The sequence below is a fragment of the Triticum dicoccoides genome, chromosome 5A (assembly GCF_002162155.2).
Source record: "Triticum dicoccoides isolate Atlit2015 ecotype Zavitan chromosome 5A, WEW_v2.0, whole genome shotgun sequence".
In the NCBI taxonomy this organism is placed as follows: domain Eukaryota; kingdom Viridiplantae; phylum Streptophyta; class Magnoliopsida; order Poales; family Poaceae; genus Triticum; species Triticum dicoccoides.
The window spans coordinates 101,928,407-101,935,327 of NC_041388.1; positions in this window are offsets into that span (position 1 = coordinate 101,928,407).

A 6,921-nucleotide genomic window follows, 5' to 3' on the forward strand; every position below is an offset into this window, starting at 1 on the left:
AAGGAATGACCCTTCGGTCCTATTTATAAAGCAAGGGACATGGATCAGGCGCGAAAATCAAGGAGCCGCAAGTTTGGAAACAGAGCGGTCGCCTCGATTATCGCGGAGCTATTAAACAAGAAGGTATCACGGATAGTTTCTTTATGATAGATGACGTCACGCCGATTTACAAAAATCAGAGAAGATGACATCACGACAGTTCAACAAACTTCAAGAGGATGTTGAAGATGAAGTTTTGCCAAGGATTGACATGAACTTGTTCAAATCAATCTGGGGCCTAATGTTGGGGATATTACCACTGGGCGTAAACCGGCCTATCTGGGCCGGATTAACTTCATCAGTAGTTAAGCATGTTAAAGCCCATGAAGATAGATGAGGGCTCAAGACCCATAATCGGCTGAGCCTGTAGCCATAAACCGGCATCAATATGTAACTTGTATTGTAAGTAAGGAATAAGTAGAGACCAAACCGGACACATCTATGAGCCGGTGTTGGGACTCTGTAAACCGACGGGCGTCACCCATGTATATAAGGGGATGACCCGGCAGTGGTTCAAGGACAACAGACAACAACTCGAGACATAGGCGAAGCATATTTGCTCCCTAGTCATCGAAACACCCATCAATTCCATCACAACTAGACGTAGGCTTTTACCTTCATTGAAGGGGCCGAACTAGTATAAACTCTCTTGCGTCCTTGTGTCCGCTTTAACCCCTTCAAGCTAACCCGTAGTGATGGCTCCACGACTAAGTCCTTTCTCTAGGACATCTGCCGTGACAAAACCACGACAGGTGGGCAGAAGAACTGGTCGCGATGGCCATGTTTGCGTGGTTTCTTGTGAAAAGCTCTCGGGATTTTCTTCCTGGTGTGGAATGGCATATGAGATTCATCGCCTTAAATAAACGCATTCCTTACACGGCCTGGGTGTTATGTGTAAAAATGCTTGGACCCTTCGTATTCGTCTAACACATGGGAGCTGGAGCGGCGATGGTGCAGAAGCCGAAAGATATAACATTTAATGTAAAGCCAAAGACCGTAGACCGAAGATGTAGATCCTAATACAGTTCTTTGGTTTAGATGCTTGGAGATCTGTGGAGGAGGAACCCGCCTTGCAATGCCGAAGACAATTTGCACGCCAGACACATCGTCATTGAAGACTAGTTCGGGGGCTACTGAGGGAGTCCTGGATTACGGGGTCCTCGGGCGTCTGGGCTATGCAACATGGGCCATACTAATGGGCCATGAAGATAGAAGATAGAAGACTTTACCCCGTGTCCGGATGGGACTCTCCTTTGCTTGGAAGGCAAGCTTGGCGTGCAGATATGAGTATTCCTTTCTCTGTAAACCGACTTTGTACAAACCTAGCCCCCTCCGATGTCTATATAAACTAGAGGGTTTAGTCCGTAGAGGCAATCACAATCGTAATCATACAGGCTAGACAATTAGGGTTTAGCCATTATGATCTCGTGGTAGATCAACTCTTGTAACCCGTATACTCATCAAAGTCAATCAAGCAGGACGTAGGGTATTACCTCCATTAAGAGAGCCCAAACCTGGGAAAACATCCTGTCCCCTGTCTCTTGTTACCATCGATCCTTAGACGCACAGTTCGGGACCCCCCTACCCGAGATCTGCCGGTTTTGACACCGATAACTATGACGCTCTCGCCAATTGCTATCCCTGAGGCAGATCCTATTGCCACCTCCTGAGAAGCAACAGCGGCCGTTTGGGCTGCCTTGGCCGTCCGGACGCAGACTGCGGTCGCCCTCACGAAGCTTGTTAGCACGCGCCTGGCGGCTGCGGCCGTGCTCTCGCCGGAGTGGGCCGCCGAAGTTTCCCTCAGGACGTGGGTCCACGTCCCCATCTTTCACCGGTGATTAATGAATAGTGAAGTGATATTTGGGGAGTGAGCTAGTGTGCTTAACACACTAGCTGTGGGATGTAGCCAACGCACCTTCTCGCGTATGCCATAGGCATACTATACACCAACGGTGCTCCAATATATTTTGTGCTGCATCTCACACGGTTGGTGATAATGAACTGTGTGCGATCTACTTGATTTGAATTACGTAATGGGGTCACAACTACAAAGGATGGTGTTTGAATTGCTAGAACTTTTATCTGTAGTGAACATGCAACTATGGGTGTGTCGTCAAAAAAATTGGAATTATTCAGGGTTCGTTTGGACGTTTTTATACATTACACTACAAAAATACACAATTCCGTGATGATACGTGTTTGTCACAGTAGGTCACATTTTCTGTCATGCATGTACATCCATGACAAATTTATGACAGAATCAAGATAGTCATACCTGTGCTGTCGTAGAAGTGTTCCATGACATTACGAAAATCATCATCATGGAAGTGTCCACTTCCATGACGATAAATGGCGCGTCACAGAAGTGCTTTCGTCAAGGGTGACCGACACATGGCATCCACCGTAACGGAACAACGTTAAGCTATCAGGTCCGTTTTTGGATCCGATAACCCGTTAACAACCCCGACCAATGGGGATTTTCCACGTGCAAAATCATCATTGGCTAGAGGAAACACGTGTCGGCTCACCGTTGGGATAGATGTCATCCACTCATTGGACCCAAAGTGCCTATGATACGTCGACACATGGCACGGCCCAACAGAGGCCCATTCCTGTGAAAAGGCCGGCCCGTTTGACTTGGTCAAAAGGTGGTGGGCCGTCCCACGGCAAGCCTATTAACGGCCTGTTCGCATATAGCCCATTTACAGCCCGCTAACCCAGGGCCTGTTTACGGCCTATCTGAATTAGGCCCAGTAGGGTCATTTGGGCCGTCCAATATAATTCTAGCCCGTTTTAACTACCGTCCCATGTATGGCCCATGACGTCTTTCAGCCCGTATGAGGCCCTTATTACTCTCGGCTTATTAACGGCCCGTGGTAAAACTGGCCCGTAATGAATAGTGTATCACTTTATACCCATTAACGACACGTGGTGAAACTAGCCCGTAATGAACAGTGTATTACTTTATACCCATTAACGGCCCATTATTCCGTTGGGCCATTTCCATCCCATGTTATCTTTCGGCCTTCTTGGGGCCCATTTATTCTTGGGCTCATTTCCACATTCGTTTACTTATGGCCCGTTACTGTCATTTTCTGCTTGTGGGCCAAATTCAGCCCGTGGTTACAGTCGGCCCGTTTGTGGCCCGTTAATACGTTGGGCCGTTTTCATAGCGTCGTCTAAATACGGACGATTAGCGACGACCCGTTATAGTCGGCCCATGAACAGACGATTTAAACTCTAGCCCATTTACGGCCATAATGTGGTCTGTTATTGTGTCACAGCCCTAGATTTGCTTGTAACTAATTGCATGAAAGCATTCATGTCATCATGTTTAAATTTAAGAAATTTGAATTGGGGATTGATAAACCCTAGCACAAATGCAATTGAAATAGGTTCAACCAAAATATTTTCAATGACCTCAAAATATCCTTTTAAAATGTTCATGATTTATGGAAAAAGGTGAAAGCCTCTACTAGAGATGATGCATATTTTTCCAGAACATTTTGGTCTTTGAATTAAATCATTATGGTATTTGAGTTGGAGTTTAAAATTTACCATTGAATATTGGTTGCTCAAAATATTCTGAAATTTGTTGTGTGGTTTGAAAATAATTCAAATATTCCTCACAAAAATTTACAGAATTAACCAAAGTGTTTTGGTTAGTATTTTATTTGCAAAATAGTAGAAGAAATTAGAAAATCTGAAACAAATAAGAGAGAGAGCGGGAGAAAGCACTTACCTGGCACTCACCTGGCAGCCCATATGGCCGGCCCAGCCCACCAAGGGTAGGGAGGTCTTCTTCCTCCCGCCAGTCAGATGCACAGCGCGTGCCCGACGCGCGCACGGCCACCGCACACCACCTCCTCCCTCCCTTCTTGCTCCCGCGACCCCTGGAGACGCAACGCAGACCCCCTCGACTCTCTCTCACTCTCCCTTGCTCTCACCCCCTTTCCTGGATCTCTCTCTCTCACATCCGAGTGAGCTCGTCACCGCCGATCGCTGCTGCCGCGGCCATCGTCTCCATCACGCCCTCTGACCTGCCTACGAGCTCCGCGACATCGTCCTCGTCATCTCCACCGAGCCAAGCAACGCCAGACGCCCCGAAGCGACGTCCACGCCGTCTTCTTCAACCTCGGCTCGCTGAGATTGATCTTGCCGCTCCGTCCGCTCCAGAGATTTCCTGGGTCGGCTGAGCTGCTCATCTGGACCGTTGTGAGCACCTGCCCCTTACCCCTTGCTCACCCCCTCCCTTCCCGCTTGCTAGCTGTCGTCCCCGTGAAACCGAGCTCTGGCCATCGCCATGGCCAGCGAGCCTCGTGCTCCTGAGCTCCTCCGCTCGCCCCAGTAGCACCCGCCTGCTCACCGTGCTTCCAGGATCCGAATGCACACACCGGCTCCTCACACCGTGCTCCGTAGCCCCGCACCCGCACACCTCCGAACTCCGGCCGCCGCCTCGTTCGCCGCCGTTGCTGTTTCTGTCCACCTCATCCCCTCCCGCTTGCGTAGATGGATGCGGCCGAGCACCCGCCACGCGTAGATGCCCTCCATCGCGCGAATGGTCGCCAGAATAGAGATTCTGACAAGCCACCGCTGTCCTGTAAGGTCGCCGGCGACTTGATCCGGTGGTGCTAACATGACAGTGGTTAGATTAGGGCCTAATCACTTCTTAGTTAACCTCTTAGTGAATGACAAGTGGGCCCCACCCTACTAACAGCTTTAGTTTAGGTTATTTATAACCCTGCTAGTCAACTGAGTGAATGCCACGCGGGCCCCATGGGTCAGGTTTGACTTGAGCAGCCCCGTTGACCTGCTGAAGTCAGCATGAGGTCATGCTGATGCAATAAACGATTTTCTGGATTATTTCTATTTTGGAAATTCCAAAAAATTAGCAAAACTTCAAAAAATCATAGGAATTAAATTGTAACTCCAAATGAAATAATTTATATATGAAAAATTATCAGAAAATCCAAAGCATCTGTTTATGGCATTTTCATCCATGTTTGAACATGTTAACCTCACTGAATAGGACAATTCATGATTACGAAATAAATGGTAATTAGTTTTGGAGTTGGAATTTGCTATAGGTTTGAATTCCACTTCAATGAATATGACTAACTGTTGCACTAGGTCAATTCAGTACTTTAATATGACATATCATTCATATGAATGTGCATTGCATTGATTGTGGTTCCTTTTGTGTTTGTCGGTGGTTGTTCCCTTGGTAGACGTTGTTCCGATGTTGTGATCGTTGAAACTGATGAAGACTCAATGCTATCTTCAGAAGTGCCAGGCAATCAAAACCCCCTTGTTCATTCCAATACAACCCCACTCTCTCGCTCATGCTCTCTTTTACTGCATTAGGACAACAACGATTCAACTGTTACATGCTGCGGTAGTTGAACCCCTTTCCTTTGCATGACCTGTCATTGCCACAGTAAATAGATGAAACCCACTTGCATGAGTAGGAGTTGTTTGAGCCCTGGTGTGCCTACTCATTCATGCTTGTTTTTCATGCCTGCTACTGCTTAGAGTTGAGTCAGGTCTGATTCATCGGGGATGAATTGGAATGTGTTGAACATGTCCTACTGTTGAGAGCTAAGTGTGTGAACACGATTTGGTAAAGGTAGCGGTGAGAGGCCATGTAGGAGTACATGCTTGGTTGTCTCATTGCAGCTGTTCTTAGGAACTGAGTTCTGTGTTTGTGATCCATGAATAGTTACTACCACACATTGGGTTCCGGTAACTCGACCCCTCTTGACTTATTAATCCACTCGATCTCTGTCCAGGAGTTGCAACTAGTTTCTGGTGTTTGTAGGTAGTGTTAGTAGTCTACCAAGTGGCACCCGGTACAGGTGGGCTTGGGACAGACTAGGCACAGTGGCACGGTGTACCAAGTGGCACCCGGATGGTGGGCTTGGGAACCCTGCACACACCATTTGGGGCCATGAGCGACACCCCGGCCGGATCTCCTTGCGGATGGAACCCGAATAGGCGATAAACCTGGACGAGAGACTTGTGTGGTTAGTCAGGTCATGGCCGACACCCTCGCCCGGCTTCCTCTTGAAGGTTGCCGAGGTACATGATGTGTACAGGGCGATAAGTGGCGAGAGCGTGTGTGAAGAAGTACACCCCTGCAGGGTTATCATTATCTATTCGAATAGCAGGATTCCTCGGTTATGGAAACTTGGACCCTTAGCATAGTTCATAGATAACTTGAAGTGGATACTCTAAAATGCACAAGATAAGCGTGAGTGCTATGGATGGCCTCCTTGTAGGGAGACGGGAGCGGATCCATAGTGGTGTATTGATATGGTGAATATGTGGACTCGTGTGCGCCACCTCAAAAGAGTTACTTGCAGTCGTAGTTCAGGTTAGCCACTGAGTCAAAGCTGGCTTGCTGCAGTTAAACTCCACCAACCCCTTTATTGATACCGATGCATATGTAGACAGTTCTGATGTAAGTCTTGATGGGTACATTTGTACTCACGTTTGCCTATTTTATGTTTTGCAGAGAGACGTCAGTCTCGCTAGTAGTTCCGTGTGGACTTCAACGTTTAGCTTATTACCTCAGCTACGGTCTTGGGCCCTCGGCAGGATCTAGTAGATAGTCAGGCTTCTCAGCCTTTTTCATTTATAGATGTCTGTACTCAGACATGTTAAGCTTCCGCATGTGTTTGTTGCTTGTATGCTCTGAATGTGGGGTCATGAGACCCATGTTTGTAATATCTCACTCCTTGGAGCCTAATGAATAAATACTTGAGTCGTAGAGTTATGTTGTGTTGCCATGTTGTATTTACACATATCAAGCATATTGTGTGTATGATTGAAATGCTTGGTATGTGTGGGATCCGACAACCTAGTTGTTTTATCCTTGGTAGC